The sequence below is a fragment of the Tubulanus polymorphus genome, chromosome 6, assembly GCF_964204645.1.
Source record: "Tubulanus polymorphus chromosome 6, tnTubPoly1.2, whole genome shotgun sequence".
Taxonomy (NCBI): domain Eukaryota; kingdom Metazoa; phylum Nemertea; class Palaeonemertea; order Tubulaniformes; family Tubulanidae; genus Tubulanus; species Tubulanus polymorphus.
The window spans coordinates 12,240,166-12,257,403 of record NC_134030.1 but is presented as its reverse complement, the minus strand read 5'-3'; the positions used below and the strand labels follow the sequence as shown (position 1 = coordinate 12,257,403).

Here is a 17,238-nt window from a genome sequence, read left to right as displayed (position 1 = left end):
GCAGATAAAAAATATGCTACAATTGTCTGTGTACGTGTTTAGACAATTGAATCACGTAAGTCGTCGATAATCGTCAGTCCCGAGGGCTACGACTTATGCGGGGTTGACTGTAAGACACAGAATCTTTTAGGGAAAAATGTTACGTAAATGGGACCAACTATGATCATTTTTATGGAATAAGTGCTTTAAGCAAACTAACTCGGTTTGAATTTACCAAGGTTGACTGTACATTGATTTTTTTAGCTCACTTCCCAGAAACCTCTCAGCAACAGCGTATTGATCCTTATGAAGAAATAATTGTTTACTTTTGCTTAGTTTTTTTTTCAAATGCTTATCTTTTCAGGACACTGTCAAAAGGAGAAGGGAGAGGCAGCTAAAAAGAACTATATTAGACATGCAGTTAAACAGAAACTGAAAAAGTGTAGATCGAGATGATAAAAATAAATCCATTAGTATGCAAAATGTTTATCTCTTGAGTACGTTTTTTCTCCATAGGACACGGATTAAGGAGAAACGGTTTGGAAATATCCTCAGATTGACAGTCTGATTTCAATTCAACAAAACATGGTTTGAAGTCTACGAGAAATGTGTACAGTAAACTCTGCTTACCTTACCTTAGAACCAATCTGTTTACCTCGGATTACTGCTCGTCTCTGATAAGTATTTTATGCCAATGACTAAAATATCTGGCTACCACAAAATTTGCATGACTTTGAAAAAAATGTTATGGTCCCCACATATCTGAAGTAAGCAAAGTTTACTGTTTTTATCACATTTTTGATTGAAAAGCGACCCAAAAAGCGATGTTGGAAGAAAATTGCAGCAGAATAGTTGTCAATAATAAAATAGACATATCGGTCGTCCATCGGCTTGATCCAAAGAAGCAGAACGGCAGGGAAAAAGGGCGGCCAGTCTTATGCAAATTCACTAAAAGGACCCCTAAGGTCTCCATGATGCAAAAAAAGAAAAACCTGAAACAGCCTCAAATCAAAATGGTGACTACAAAAATGTCTTCATTTTGGTATATTCAGCAACATATCATTTGTGATACAGACCATACGCACTGTTGATTAAATAAAAATATATTGGGTATTGCAACGTTTAATGTTTGTGGTCTTCCTAGATTTAAAAAAACTTTGACATTATTTGTTCCAAGAGATGAAATAAGCGAGAAAAGAGTATTGCCAATTTGAAGGTTTTGTACGTTTTACCAATACAGATCAGAGGGTGCAGGCGGCGGACTGTTACAATAAGATAATCAATGATTGATAACATCTTTGTACAAATCCTACCTTTTGTAAATGATCACATTGAATGGATATAAATCAATAAGAAATATCTGTTTCAGATAATAATGTATACATAGGAAATGTGTATTTACCTCCAGAAAGATGAGATACCCGACAAAGAAGATGTAAATTTAGTTCTTGTAGGTGAATTGGACGCACGTACAAGCATGCTTAGTGACCTGGTAGGTATAGACAAGTATGTTTCAGGCCAGAATACTGATGAACTACAGGAACTACTTAATAATTATAAGTATCTAGCTGATCTAGGAATTGAACTGGGCAGATATAGCAAATGGACACGTGGTGAACAATTTTGTATATACTTGTTTTTACTTTAATGTATTGATTGCAAATGCCCAGTCAACATTTTAAATCGGCCCGTCATCGGCAGCTTGTAGGCTGATGTTGGCGAATTAACGGCTGTCGGTATTTTGTCGGCACATTGTCAGGGGTTAAACAATAAAATCATTGAAATACTTGAATAAGTTGAAAAACCACTCAGAAATTATTTTTTATATTCAAAATGAGATTTTAAACCTTTTATTAAAAAATTTGACATCCAAAAAAAATATTGCAGAACAGCTTCATCGTGAAGATTGTGATAGCTGCGTTTTTATTATTATCTAACTATCTGGATACTCTTCTGAAATTATTTGATAAAACATAGATATTTTCATTATATACAGTTTTTAGACTGATTTTCGTGGGAACCATGGACATTTGGGGTCAAGAACAAAATTTTGGGTCTTGCAACTTTGCCTGAAAGTGCATAAATTTCTGATTTTCTGTGGATATATGCTGGTACTGGTAGTCTACTTCAAGTACTAAAGGGTGTTGCAGCTTTATTTCTTATTGATTTCTCACCAGTGACTTGCCAAGGCAAAAATGTTGATGTATTCCATTGAGGATAAAGGTTTTCATTTTTGCAGTTGTGTTGTGTTGCTGAGGTTATATAATGAGTAATAGAAAGGATTCAACTTCTGGAGAGGTCTCCTATTGGACAAAGCGGCGCAGAATAAATAAAGCCGTGGCAGAGCGTTTTGATGATTTATTAAAGAATACTGATGTTGAGTGCTCCGATGCAGATATGAATCAAATTGACTTGGAGACCAGTTTTGTCGATAACACAGCACCTGCTCAGATAGCTGTTGAGGAAAACAATCATATTGATCAAATGGAATATTATTATCGATTATGAGGATAATATCAATTTGGATCAAATGGAAAGTGATTTAGACGATTACTTTGATGATGATATACTCAGTAATCCTGACGAACAAAGTAATAATGAAGACGATACAAATAACTTCGGGGAAGAAACTAGTCTAGTTCAGTCCCTGAAAGAGTGGTGTGTCATTCATCGAATAACTGATACTGCTGCAAGAGATCTTCCACCCATTTTGACCCATTATCACAAAGAATTGCCGAAAGACCCACGGACATTGAAACAGACCGCGCTTCATTATGATATTGATTCAATTCTGGTGGATTCTACTATCATTTCGGTGTCAAAAACAGTCTGTCCAATGTTTTACATGATTTTGTGCTCGAGTGTATGTTAAACTGATTTGTCCGATTCAAATCAATATAGATGGCTTGCCATTATACAAAAGTAAAGGTTCACAGTTTTGGCCTACTCTGTTCAAGGTGAATTGCAATTCAGCCAGTGATGTTAAGCCATTCCCAGTGGGAATATATTATGGACTTTCAAAGCCATCTGACACGGAATTCTTAAAGAAATTTGTTGCTGAGATGAGAGAGTTGAAGGACAATGGCTTCACAGTGAAAGGGGTCCCAGTTGTTATTGTAGTGGAAGCAGTGATATGTGATGCCCCAGCCAGAGCATTTGTAAAAGGCATCAAATCACACTCTGGCTACTACGTATGTGAAAAATCTGAAACAAGAGGTCTCAAAACTTAAAAGATGACATTTCCGGGACTAGATCTTCATATTGGAATGGTTACCGGAATTCCTTTGGATTACATGCATCTTATTTGCCTTGGTGTGGCAAAACGGTTGCTTCTTTTGTGGATGAAAGGCCCACTTGATGTACATCTTGGACATGGCATTTAAACCAGATATCTTCCAGGTTGGAAAACATTTATAGTAGTGTTCCTACTGATTTTGCTCGAAAACCGCGTCGACTTAATGAGGTACCATACTGGAAGACAATGGAGTATAGGCAATTTCTGATTTAAACTGGACCTGTGGTTCTGAAGGGTGTAATTCCTGACCCTTATTACAAAAACTTTTTGTTGTTGTCATCTGCAATCAGAATTCTATTTGATCCAGTACTCTGTCAGCAGCATTGTGATTTTGCTCATCAGTTACTGTTAAAGTTTGTGAAACATTATTCAGAACTATATGCTCCCGATGCAGTAGTTTATAATATTCATTGTCTGATTCATTTGGCAAAGGACGTTAAATTACATGGTTGTTTGGACACATTTTCAGCTTTTCCTTTTGAAAGCTACCTTGGTCATTTGAAACGTCTGGTACGAAATGCTCCACATCCACTTCAACAAGTGATCAGACATCTTAGTGAAGAACAACAAGTTCGAAGATCTATCACTCAACAGCAGTTTACCCCGGTACTTTCAAAACCACATAATGATGGACCAGTACCGAGGGGTTTTAATGAAACAGGCGTCCAACAGAATAAGAAAGTTGCCTTTCGTTCTGAATTTGGTACCATTTAACTTATGACATATCCACCAGATAAGATAACTGTATTGTGTCAGACAAAAGGATTTGTCTCATCAGGAACATTTTGGCATGCATGGATCAATATCATTGTGGAAAAATTCATTTCAAGAGATGACTTCTTATACCCTTTAGATTCTTCGAACATCGGAATATATGCCGTCAAGAGATTAAATGGAGATTTAGATGTGCTGAACTATTCAGATGTTACCGGAAAATGCATGTTTTTACCTTATTGTGGCAGATATGTGGCCATTCGACTCCTGCAACAAAGCTAGTTCTGGAAGATTGATGTATCAATTTCATTACTTACAAAACATATTGTTTTTCATTTGAACAGTAATTCTATAATGAGTTTCGTGATGGGTCCAGATGGTTGTGTTATTGGCCGCCAATTCGAGGAGCGAAACATCTGGATTCGCTGGTTGGAAGGGAACTGGACAGCTTATGTGGGAGCCATTTGAAGTAGAGATACTTAGGAGATGTGGTGAGTGTTTTTCAATCAGTATCTGTTATTCGGATAATAATTCACAAAATTCAGTCGCCGAGAACGGCAAATATTTTATCCAATTCACTGCCAAATATTCGATTAGTATAAATTAATTTTAAATCATCAATATCAAACTTTCAATAGCATACGAATCCAATCCACTGAACAAAATTAATATCCATTGTTTATTGATCAGTTAGCCCATACAACTTATCATATACAAATAAAACTTGAATTTTGAGTGAATTTCTTTTTCAGAAACATAAGGCCAAACGAAAAATCGCAAAGGCATTAGAGCAGAGAGACCTGGATTAAACAGATCTGGATTCCACGAAAAGGAAATCACGGTATGTAGCAAGTTTTTATAATAAACCAGACAGGCTGTTGGTGTCTGAGCTGTTGCGGCTTGGTGTACTACGCTGTTGAAATGTAAATCAAATTGATGGTCATGAAAATGAATAAAACAATTTCATTCATATTATTTAGCGTATAGTCCTAACATGAATGTAGAAATACAGATCGAATAAGTGTTGATAGCTATGTTGCCAGCTGTTAAGTTGATAGGTTTTTCCTTTCAGACCGACACAACGATATTCCCCAGTCCCAGAATCATCACAAAGACAGGTGCATTCAGACTTAGACATGGCTGCCAGTGACGATACCATTAGCCCCCCTCCAAAAAGAATCCAAAAGCAAAAGAGGACATTGGCATCGCCTCCATCACCACCGCATTTTAGGTCACCAGTGTCATCCCCGAGAAATTTTCCAGCTCCAAAGTCTCACACGTCAAATTCACCTCGACCGTCAACGCCAATATCAAGTCCACCACCTCGGCCATCAGTAATGACGGCGCAGTTAGATATTGATGTGATTACATGTACATTTAAATGTACATGCTAACCAAAAGTGTTCGGTAGATGAGGGAATACTATTATACAATCACATCCATCCCTTATTTACATATTTTGTGGAAACTGAAACTAGTGATATTAAATGTTCTATGAAACAATAATAACATTACATAGAGTGAAACATAGTTCTTTTAAAATAGCTATGCTATCCAGTTAACAACTGCAGGTTTGAGTTTTATATCTCATGATACACAATATGAGTTATATTAGTGAGGTGTGATTTTATCATTACACAATTTACTATAAATTTCTAATGCATGAATAACATTTGGTTAATTAAGGTCTTGTTACGTCGATCGAAGAGCTCAAGGCTGAGCAGAAATACACACAACACCTGTCCGAAGAGTGCTCCGAAATTTGAATGTCGAGGAGCGAGATTCTTCATTACCCGATGGTTTCTTGTTGCCAGCATCATCACTAGATGATATTGCCTCGAATGAGGTTTTACTGGCTGACCGAAAAGTTAGGACAGCTCTGGTGAGTACAGCTAAGGATGTCAATGTTTATAAATGCTATTGCTATGTATTTGCTAGTGACATGTAGATTCTACTACCAATATAATGTTAGAAACAAACTATTCCAATCAGAATAATTTTTAATTATTACAACAATTTTATGATTCATGAACAATGTAGAATCATTTTAGGTAAACGCTTTTGGTGTCTTACAGGCTTCATATTTAAGCATATACGGCAGTGTCGATGTTAAAGAAACACTATGCCGGATAATGGAAAACGTCATGACACACGCTGTCTCCCTGAAATACAATTGGACGGGAGCATTTGGGAAACAACAATTCGGAGGCTGAACCTTTTCCCAGCAATATGTGGTAAGTACATGTGCACAATAAGTTTGATAATCAGTTGATATAAGTTTCCTCATCTCCATCCATCAAGGGATTCAAACCCACTTAGCTAAAGTTGTTCCCCGAACCCCTTGACCTCATGAGTCATTAGAGTCGTTACTAGCTAATCCGGCTGTACCAATCACAGGGCTTGTAATAAATGACATAAGGCTTCTGTTGGAATTCCCGTTAAATGGACCAATCAGCGACCAAACTGCTTTTTACTTAGTAGTAAGACTAAACTCTCCTCTTTCACTGAATGTGCCTTATCAGAGGCTGTGAGATTAAACCCCTCAACTTGTCGTGCCTCTAATGACATGATTGAATAAGTCATTAAGGAATATTTCTGTCACGCGAAAGATAGAAACAGTGGGCGAGAAAGGCGTCGCCAGGCAAAAGCTGCCCAAAATCAACCTGAAGAGAATGAAAACTCTGACGATAACTAGGTAATATGGTACGGTAAAAAAAAGCCCTGAGAATAATGTCTCTGTCCATTTATATATGCATTTATTTTATTGATATATTTTTGATAATTGATAGTATGTTAACCCTTAGTGCGCTGAATCCGAAAAATGTCGGGGGATCCATTTTTAGAATAGGTGCTGGCTCCGACGGATATTGGGAAATCGGGACCGCAAGTTCAGCACTAGATAGTACTACACCTTGTGTCAGAAATAAGAACTATTATTAGATTATCGATCTGCACTGTCATAGCTTTCATTACAACTATCGTAGTATACTATAACACGCAACATGGCGGCGTGCAGGCCTTCTCGAATCGAAGTGGCTGACGTGATTGATCAAATTTTGGATAGTGACGATAGTGACAATGCCGTGTCAGATAACAGCGATTCGGAATATTTTCAAGACTCAAGACGGGAGTACGGTGCAAGATGAATCAGAGGGACAGTCGGATGATTCTGAACCGGACAACTCAAATGATGGCCAGTCAGATGATGGCATAGGGGGCCGAAATCTTCCCCCACCCCCTAATAATGACTCAAAATTTGATGATGGTGACTGGTTGTGTGTCTCAAGCGAAGATGATCCGACATATCCACAACAGGAACCATTTGTCGGACACCCAGGTACAAAGGTGAGCAATTATAAAGTAAAACTTAGATTTATATGGTGTTTACAGGGTGGGTTATTTTCAAAAAAAAATTTTCTGACAAATTTCGGGAGATCGCACACGTGAATAAATTCATTTCATTTTGCATAAAAATTCCCTAGATTTTTATGGAAAATGAAGGATTTATATAATTTCATTTCTGATTTGTTTATTCAGGCCGTTGACCACATAAAGTTTTATCTTTTCCAGTTACCGGCTATGCTGCGAAGTGAGCCAATCGACTTTTTCAACCTATTCTGGTCAGATGCTATTATCAATTGCATTGCTCAGAACACTGATACTGTGACTCATGATAAAATTGCGAGAATGAACTTGAAACTGAATTCAAGATTGAAAAAGTGGAAAACCCCAACAAAGGACGACATTAGAACGCTGATGGGTATGTGTATAAATATGGGTCTCATCAGACTTCCACGTTTGTCAGATTATTTTCAAGTAACTTCCGAATAAACATACCATTCTTCCACTCATCTATGAGCCGTGATGAGTTCTATTTACTGTTCTGGAACTTTCATGTTGCTGAACTGCTGCCACATGGGCAAAACATTCCTTCCAAATCGTACAAGATAAAGTGGGTGATCGACCATATAAATGCTCAAAGTCAAGCCCTTTACGAAATGGGCGAGGCCATTGCTGTTGACGAGACAATGGTAAAATTCGAAGGCCGTGTGTCATTCCGCCAGTATTGCCCTAAAAAACCTATAAAGTGGGGACTCAAGCTCTTCACATTAGCTGATAGCAACTCATCTTATATGTCGCAGCAAAACTTGTATGTAGGGAAGGACGAAAATGGTGGTCCGGATCCAGGTGAATACGGTAAATCTGGTCAACATGTACTTGACTTGGTAACACCGCTAGCTCACTGTGGACACTGGCAATTTGCTGATCGTTACTTTTGGTCTGTCGATTTAGCTGAGAGACTGATTGAGCTGGGTTATAATTTGACTGGAACAATAATGCCTAATAGGAAAGGCCTGCCAAAAATTTTGAAAACCAGTAAAGGCATGAAAGTTGGAGATCTTGTGGCTTTTCGAAAGGATGATAAGTGGTGGCGGAAGATATTCTTCCATGAATTGGAGGTCACTATTGTCAGTTCATACATCTTGTATAAAACAGATAAGGCTGAAAGACAAGAGAGAGATGTCATGACAACAGAACAGTTTCGCTTGTCTCTTGTAAATGCGCTTGTAAAAGCAAATCAAAATCGTGCTGCTGGTAGACCTCGACTTCATCCCGAGAACAATGTTGATCGCCTTGATGGGAACCCCCATTTCCCCCTGAAGTTTGGCAAACCAAACGAGTGCAAGGTTTGCACTGACTATTGATACTCATAGAAAACATTATTAGGCTTGAGAAAATTATCAGTTGCACCTTCTGACACATCAGAGAACTAAGTAATCTTGGTTTTTCAGCAAATGAATGTCAGATTCCATGCAGCGGACACATAAATTAGGTCATCAGTTACCATGGTAACCAAACACAATGGCTATTTTTTGCAGTAAAAACGTTCTTACAGGTCATATATGTAAACATGTGGAGTTTGGTGATTAAACATTCATTCATTCTTTCAATATCGGTATTAGAAAATAAGATGTCAATTATGGTATTTTTTTGGTGAAAAAAACCCGCACTGAGGGATAGTTCGTGGGAAAATATTCCGCTCAGTAAGGGTTAAGGTTTCTATTTTTTAGTTTTGTAACTATAGCCTAATATTGCAATAATTGTTATTTTTTGATAACTATATATGATATGTTACTGTTTCTACTACTTTCACATAGCAAATTATAGATTTTGATAATTAAATGTGTATTAGTTAATACTGCCTGATATGTTACTGTTTCTACTACCTCAATATAGCAATAATTGATAAGATTTTGGTAATTAGATGTGTATTTGAAAAAAAAAACTGCCTCATATGTTTTAATAATGTTTCGTCTACTTAGATATAGCAATAATTGTTAGATGATAATGTGTTTTTGGTAAGAACTGCCCGGTATGTGACTGTTTCTACTAGTTTCGTATAACAAATTTCATACAAATTTCATTTATGGAAAAAATAAAATGCTGCCTGCCTGGTCACTTTTGGGCATACAGATATCCTTTATAAATGAGAAACAAGGTATCATTTTTTGCCTAAACTATAATTCATACCCCATTAACCTATCTTATCTAAGCCTGTCTTAGTTGCAATATAACATGTTAGTACATGTATTTCTAATATTTGACTCTTGACCAGAATAAAATAAATATGACCTTAGTCATTGTCATTCATATTTAAATTCTCTGTTCAACTCAAGCTTTATTTTCAGAGAAGAAGGCATTTACATCTTGTCAGATGATGAGCAAGCTCGGTAGGTATTAATATACATGTAAATCAATTTAGCCTATAGGCTGTTGAGGGCCCATATGAGAGTCATCCAAATTATAGATTGAAGCCTCGGACTATTGATGATGCTTTTTTGTCAGTTGCCAAAAAAGGAAGATTAAAATGGATAAGTTACCTTCGAAGAGGAAAAAGTTAAGCTGCCCTAAGCCTAGGTTTGTCTCTAACTTAACTTCATTATAACACCTCTGAATTCCACAAAAAAAAAATCTGTATCAATTGATTCAATATGTAAGAACTTGACACTACAGGGGATTGTCAGGTGTGAATATAGAATGATACAAATATTTTTATTTTCAATTGTTTTTCATTATTTTCAATTGTAAATGGTGGTATTTTAATAGATCTTAATATGCTACAGTTTTCATAGTGGTATATAAATATAAAATTTGGCTTATATTTACAGTCCGAAGTGTTTTAAGTGCAAACTATGCATGTATAAATCAACAAGCAACGAAGAGATGAAAAACCATCACACTGAATGTCATCTGTTGGATTTCATTTCTGAAATAGACGGCAAGAAGTAAGTATTCATCTATTTGTTTCATGTTAATATCCTACCGGTACTTGAATATGTACATTTGAATAATAATCTTCTGTGTATATTGTCAAAATCATCCATTCTGACGATATCTGATGGTAGTAGTAGTGGTGATGAAAGGTAAATATTCATTGAATGATTTCATTTGGGCCTGATTTTTTAGAACATTCGATTAACCTTGCATTATTTCTTACAGTTTTGAGGATGCAAACCATCAATACCGGTATTACCATGGTGATCAAGAGCTCCCTGTATTCCGGCATGGAAAAGATTTTGAGTTAAATGATATTTGTTTATCCCTGACTAATCCAAGAGTTTCTTCTAAGTGTACTAAGGTACCTTATCGTGTGGAAAATAATGTTATATTTTTAGTCGATCTAAATAGGGTTCCTCTAAGTGATCTCACTAGCGATGGTAATGGTGTTTATCGCCATAACGGTAAAACAAAATTAAAGATTTTAAAAAATAGTGAACGATTCATCATGACCAAAGATAAGAATATGGACTCTGACTTTTTTCTTACCTGGGCATACCATAAAAATAAACACCATTCTCACTTTTCGAGAAAAATTATGTATATGACTGATGAAGCAGGTGCCATAATCAATAATTGTGCAATCATTCAATATTTATTTGCAAATGATGAACATCCAATTAGTGTTATTCCACATGGTAATTGCAAATCGTCAGACAAACCATATAGTAAAACAAAACCTAGTGTATTTGTTGAGCTAAAAGATAACCTTCACGGTCAGACAACCGCTGAATCTATTTCAGTATCATCAGTGTTGACTTCTGATTCATTGGCTGATTTAGTAACTAGGGGAACATCTTATAAAATTAAGCAATCACATAAAGGTACAACTCACTATCATGAAGAAGATGAATTATCTTCTATCTTGCAATGAGCAAAAGGTGAATTGAAGGATTTCGTTCGTTTTATTGAGGTCCATCCGAATTTTACCAGTGTATTATTTCTGGATGAGCAGTTAGATGAAATGTACAAATTTTCATCCGATCATATTGATTTTTCTCCAATTTCAGTCGATCCAACATTTAAATTCGGTAAGTTTCATGTTACCCCTATAACATACAAAAATTTACATGTTATCAGTAATCAAACAGGTAAGTCCCCGATTTTTACTGGTCCCATTCTTTTACATTACAAAAAAACCAGAAATGATTATAATATTCTTTTTAAAACAATTTCTGAAGGTTGTAAATCTGATATTATTGCTTTTGGGACTGACGGTGAGGTCAAGCTGTATGAAGCCGCCAAAACATATCTAACCGAGGCAATTCATCTTCGGTGTACTAGACATTTTAAGAATAATCTAGAAACCAAAATAAGTAGCTTAGGTTTGAATAAAAACATTTCAAATGAAATAATTGGTAGTATTTTTGGCAATGATGACGTGAATGGATTAATTGACGCAACCTCTCCAGAAGATTGTGAGTTACGTGTTCTAGAGCTATCTGTTCGCTGGGATGAACTAGACCCCTCAAAGAAGTTTTCCGATTTCATAAAGAATAATTTAACAATGATGAAAAATAGTTTTTTAGCTTGTATCCGTACAAAGGCTGGTCTGGGGCAACCGCCTCTACTGTATTATACAAATGCATCCGAAAGTACAAATTCACGGATAAGAAATTGGATGCAAAATCGTGAGTATAGACTCTGTGCATTCATCCAGTCATTGAAAAAAATGATAGTCAGCGAAAGAGAAGAGCTTTATCGTGCATATGCTGGTACTTCTGATAGATTTTCTGTGAGAGAGGAATTCAAACATATTTTGTGTAAAGACCTATTTAAATTGACTCATCCTAAATGCATTGAGCATTTATCTATGAGTCAAACTCAGACAATGCATGCTCTATATAACCTTAATAATACACCCCTCATAAATGTTCCCACTCCTAATTTGAGTATTTCAGCTAATGATGCAAAATAAAAGTTTGGACTTCATATTTCTGAGAGCCTGTTATTGTCCATGTGGCAGAAAGCAGATAATTTAATGACTTCAAATAATTCAATTGCCATTGCTCCATCTTGTATTGAAATATAGTATAATTAGCGAGAGTTCTGTTTTCAATAACAATGTTAACCTATGCACAGTAAGCGGGAAATGTTTGTGTACTTGTAAATCTTATTCCTACCATTCTATATGTTCACATACCATTGCAGCTGCCGAAAAGGCTAAACGATTATTAGAAAATTACTTAAGATGGCATAAATCTTTAAAGAAAAAAACTAACAATTTTAGAATAGCTACAACCGATATAAATATTCAGTCATGTGGCACAAAAGGAAATATTCAGAGAAGATCAGTGAAAAACAAAGTGCAGCCTCCATCAGCATCCCTTAACTCAAATATAAATGAACTTGCATTGACATTTTAGCAAGGTCTTATCCGTAAATGTTATGGATGTGGAAAAGGATTTTCGCATAAAGTGATGATTTAATTGTTAGACAGTGGGGCTTCCAAACTTTTACGCACCCCCATACCGGTGTCCTCACTACAAGCTCAAAACCACAGAGAACCTATTATCACTTAGATACAGCTTTTATTAGAAGAAAATATCGAACTTTTTCTCCTACTTCTCTTACAGTTAGCATGGACGTGCAACACAACATGACTTCAAATCATCAAGACAAATTAAAAACACATTTTTGAATTCATAGATTGCACAAAACTTTCTAACAATTAAATCATCACTTTCATGTGATCGCACTAACTTATAAAAGTGCAGTTCGCGCATTACGTTCGTTTGTGCATTTATGATAGAATGAATTTGTTGAACAATATTAATAAAAAAATGAGTTGTTTTTGAGAAGTTACGATAAAATAAACAAATTTTCATACAAAAAGATTGAGTTGGTTACGTTTGATGGTGATTTTTATTTGGTGGTGGTTCTTGTTGAGTGAAGAAAACGTTTCCCTATGTAGACTAAAACGGCACTTTAAAATAATTAAACTTGTTCTAGGAAAAACATTTGATGTCTAAATACTCTTAGGAAAAATATGCCAATGTACGGCCGTATCTGCACGTTGTTGAGAAACAGTGTCCGGTGTTTAAGTTTTCAGTGTTTGAGTTTCCGCTATATTCGAATTACTGTATTGATCGTGTTACAGTACTCACCCCTCAAAAACAAACCAAAAACATAGTTTATAGCGAAATACCGTATTTTCCGGCCAATAAGCCGACTCGGCCAATAAGCCGAGGGCAGTTTTTTAGCCTAAAATACATGGATTTCATAAAGCTTCGCCCAATAAGCCGAGGCTGACAGTAGCGCCCGCCGATGTGTGAGAGTGCTTTGTATACTATCATCGCCGAGTGACTGTGCTATATATAGACTCACTCAGCTGATTACTATACACACAGCCATACACGCAGTACGTGGCTCACTGCTGATTTGCATATATACTAATGTATGAACTGACACGTGGTAGTACGATGAACTCGCGCGTTATATAAATGTATACCATTGCCGCTGTGCGGTGATGGAACAATCAAAGTAAAAATAAAATAGTTCAAAATAGATTATAATTGGTAGTAAATAATGACCTCAAATAAATATCGACCACTTTTCTTGATTTTGACGATCATTGAGAGCATTAGAGTGGCATAGATGAGGAAGTGATTTTTTATGTCAGATCGTATCCGCCCAATAAGCCAATCACGATATTTTGGGTAAAAATCTGAAGCTAGAAAATCGGCTTATTGGCCGGAAAATACAGTATTGTTATACTTTTTCTCTTCTTTGATATTTGTTTCTAATGCCTGACTTATAGTGTAGATTTCATATCGATAAATAAATATCTTATTTTTTTTCCGCACCTTAGTGATTTATTATATTCTACCCGTCTTGGCGGACGGGTATATTGCTAGTCCATACAATAAAGCAGAACAAACAGTATTCACCGCGACGCATTGTAAGGAAATTTATGCGTGTACTTAAATGTCCTTTTACCGACCCTTAATGCCAGTATTTCTCATTGTCAAGTTACATGTTATAAAAAGATTGGCGGTCCCAAAAGATCACAATATTCACTTAAAGCCACTTAAATACCATACTTCATGTATATAGTAATTTACTGACCGACTAAGGTTGCACAACACAACATCACAACAGTACATGACATAGTTGTCTCACGCTGAATTGTGCTTCAGTTGTGAATTTCTGATGTTTTGGTTGAGATATTCATTCATTAAATCTTTGTATCATAAATCATATGATTTGATTTAGCGATATTCTAGTGATTGGACGCCCATATACAGCCTCACAGAAAGGCTCCATTGCCCATATGCTACTTCTGTAAGGGGGGGGGGCAATGCATAGTTAGTTAGTGACCTACCTTATTTTCCGGCTAATAAGCCAATCTTCTAACTCAGATTTTTACCCAAAATATTGTGATCGGCTTATTGGACAGATACGATCTCACCTAAATAATTACTCTCTGAACCATGTCACTGTATTGCTCCTGAAGATCATCAAAATCAATGAGTGTTCCATATTTATTTGAGGTCATTATCTACTATCAATAATCTATTCAGAACTATTTCATCACCTCACAGTGGCAATCTAATAGTGCAGCGCCAGTACATTTGTATATACGTGCGTCAGCAGTCAGCCCCATGTGTGCAAATATAGGTGAGCAAGTCTATATATAGCAGTGACTCCGCAATGATAGTATACACTGCGCACTCACACTGAATTAAAATCCCTGATGTAGGGCCGCAGCTTATTGGGCAAAGCATTGATAAATCAATGTATTTTAGGTTAAAAAACTGCCCTCGGCTTATTGGCCGAGCCGGAAAATACGGTAATCATTGGTGGTAATTTTTTATATTCAGAAAGGCCATATAAAAATGGCGGAAAATAATCATCTCTGTTTGTAATGATATCTAATCTTGACTCAGAATGGCACTGGGGGCATAATGACACTAATGAGTTACTTAATCATTGGTGGTTATAATTAGATAAGCTTTGTAATATAAGATAGAGAAATTAGACCACAGACAGATTACTGAGGGTGATTGGTCCAAGGATTCTAAACATTTGAAGCATTTAGATGCACTCTCCAGCCAATCAAAGTGAATGTATTTCATACGAAAAAAATAGCAGAACTCTGGTTTATGTGAAGGGGGAAGGGGTTGCTTGCAACCAATGGACCCATGCGGCAAAAAAAGCCATCCATTTGAGGGGTGTCAGCTAGTCTATATAATAAAACAGAACAGTAGGCGATTACCCAGACGCATGGGAAATTAATGCATGTAATTAAACATTGTTTTACTGATGCTGAACGCCCTTTTTCCTGTTGTCAAATTACATGTTTTAAAAAGATTGGTGGTCTGAGGAAGTCACAATATTTATTTTAAGCCGGGCTAAAATTCGGTCAAAAATATGTTATGTATTATGCAGAGGGAGGTGCGGTTGTATATCAGCAAAGTTGTGCAACTGTCACGGCCAATGACAATATCCACAACTTTGACAAGGTGATTGATATGATTTTGTGCAACATTGATGTTGACGACTGCCTCTAGTGCTCTAAGGTGCCAAGTTAGAACCACCAACAGACAACTTTCCGATAGATGTAACAAACAGGTCAATATGCAGTGAGTTAACATGATCACAGCTCTCTGCTACTCAGCAGAACATTTGGCATCATATGGACGAACAGGTGACAGATAAATAGAAGATCCCACACTAATCGAGAAAGACGAAGTCTGAAAAGTTTCCCTCAACTTAAAAATTTATTGATTCGACGAAGATCTTCGTGAAGATTATTGAAGACTATTAGGATATAGGAAAATTTTCGGACTTCTTCTTTCTCGTTTATTAGTGTTCAGATTCACTATATATCGTTACAATACGGAAAAGTGTTTCACCAATGGTAATAAGGTGATAGATAAGCCTGCAAATTTTTCGAAACATACCCTCATTTGCAAACCTGAAGATTATTGAAGACTATTAGGATATAGGAAAATTTTCGGACTTCTTCTTTCTCGTATATTAGTGTTCAGATTCACTATATATTGTTACAATACGGAAAAGTGTTTCACCAATGGTAATAAGGTGATAGATATCCTGCAAATTTTTCGAAACATACCCTCATTTGCAAACTTCATGTTCGACTCGATGGGATTCGTGGCCCAACTAATCCTTCCAGCATAAGATATCTTGCAGAAGCTCTGCTAAAATACATCAGAATGGGGTCAAGTTAACGCCCATTCAATGCGCAGACTTTGGTTGAAATATTGGCTTTGAGACTTAATTCACTTGTCAACGTTTAGATTCACAGAAGTCTCAAGCTAAAGGGTTTTGACAAGTTATCAGTTCGCAAACTACATTATTTTAGCGGCTTGAGCCAGTGTACCATGCAGCCTCATTCGTTGAATGTATGGCCTGATAAATGAGGACAATAAGGATAAATGAGCTCATTGATACTCAGTAAATCTTGAGTTGCACCTATTAGGAAGCTGACAATTCCTCCCACGAACTTGCTGCATGTTGGTTCAAATGTACTCTATGTTAGTTTGAGAAATCGATCTTAAGTTCACTAAATTTGCTGGACTGATAGTACGATAGTGTTGTGCTGTGCTATATATCAAATGAACATACGCGTTTGCATACACATGTAACAAACTGTGTCGAACTTATGGGCGGACTTGAGCCGGGGAACCACCTCAATGCTTGATGACGCCTTTAGGGAAATCTCAACTAAACAACCCCATCATCTTGATCTTTGGCTTAAAGGAACAACCTTTCTGTATAAGTACGAGCCCTGGGTTACTCCTATTCGATATTTCACTGACAAGGTGACTTGTAACGATCCAAATCTAAGGAAGCCCTGAGAAGTTGTAGTTCACACTCCTCACGATTGCCTAGGTGAACATCTACTGAGATCTTATTTGGTGATGGCATTTGCACAGAGAAAACAG

The 17,238-nt window shown here is 36.5% G+C and overlaps 1 protein-coding gene across 9 annotated transcripts in view; it reads right to left on the bottom strand.

Moving 5' to 3' along the window:
* LOC141906753 (ribulose-phosphate 3-epimerase-like) overlaps nucleotides 1-17,238 on the bottom strand; it is an 82,019-nt gene that overhangs the window by 14,070 nt on the left and 50,711 nt on the right. The gene's annotated exons all lie outside the window — the stretch shown is intronic.